Source organism: Octopus bimaculoides, chromosome 17, assembly GCF_001194135.2.
Source record: "Octopus bimaculoides isolate UCB-OBI-ISO-001 chromosome 17, ASM119413v2, whole genome shotgun sequence".
NCBI classification, from domain to species: domain Eukaryota; kingdom Metazoa; phylum Mollusca; class Cephalopoda; order Octopoda; family Octopodidae; genus Octopus; species Octopus bimaculoides.
This window is the reverse complement of record NC_068997.1, coordinates 34428837-34430306: the sequence shown is the minus strand read 5'-3', so window position 1 is coordinate 34430306 and position 1470 is coordinate 34428837.

Below are 1470 nucleotides of genomic sequence, written 5' to 3'. Positions count from 1 at the left end.
ATATATATATATATATATATATATATATATATATATATACGTATGTATATGTGTGTGTATATATGTATGTATGCATCTATGTATATGTGTGTGTGTGTTTATGTTTATTTTTGTGTTTGCCCGTCACCACCGCTTGCAACCGGTTTTGGTGTGTTTACGTCCCCGTATTCTAGTGGTGCTGCAAAAGGTTCCCATAGAATAAATACTAGGCTGAAAAAATAAGTGGGGTCGATTCCTTCAACTAAACACCCTTCAAGGCGGTGCCCCAGCATGACCACAGTCTAATGACTGAACCAAGTAAAGGATAAAAGATAAAATATACTAACATATATAGACGCAAATATGCATGAAGGCATATGCTGACAGAGGGCAATGCATATCAAGTGAATTGTTCTGAAACAAAAGCCGTTAGAAATTCCTTTCTGACCACTAACTGGCCACATAGTCACAACAAACCACTCAGCAGTATAAACTGTTAACAGGGAAAAAGAATCAATTTAGGGTTAGGAATAACTTTAGCTCTCCGTATAAACGTTATTGGCGCCTGTTAGAAAATTACCCAGTTGTGTTGCACCAGGAGGTAACAAATATGTATACATCTCTCCCTCACTCATTCACACAAACATTAAGAAACTCAGTCTTCTATATAATTATCATTACTTTTTCTTTTCTACTTATCTTTACTCTTTCGCTCTTTTTCTACTTTTTCACACCCTTTCCATCACTCATACCTCTACTATTCTCTCAGTCATTATTTCCTTTCGCTTATTTCTTTGTTCTGTTTTCTCTTTATAACCAGGACAGATGACGTTCTTTTCAAGTTTAATTCTCTTACCATTCCCTTTCTTCTCGTCTCTCTTTTAAAATCTACTTTCTTCATTAATCAGCCTTTCTGTTTTTACCAAAGCTTTTCTTCCTCCCCCTCACACACTGTCCCTCTGTGTTCCTCTATCTTTATCCTTCCTCCTCTACTTTTACTTATATAGTCTTCTGTCTTATTCTATATACTCTGCTCTGTTGGTCATTTAGTAGCTACATTTACGAAGAAACACTTACAGATGACGATATAATCACACATACATACACAAACAGTCACATATATACACACAAACCCGTTTATCATAGACCGGTACAGCCAGGCTTATCCCTGATAGATTACTTCGTTCACTAAGTAGTCTATCAGAACAAATCGATAGCAAGACATTTCTTAAGCTTAGTATTTATTCTATGGTCCTCTTCTGGTGAACCGCTAAGTTACAGAGACGCAAACACACCAACACCTGTTGTCAAACTGAGATGGGGGACAAACACAGACGCAAACAAAGACACCCACACATAGATATGTACATGCACATATATATATAAATGACTGAAACAAATATATACATACATATATATATATATATATGTATGTATATATTTGTATATATATATATGTATGTATATATATATATATATATATATATATAT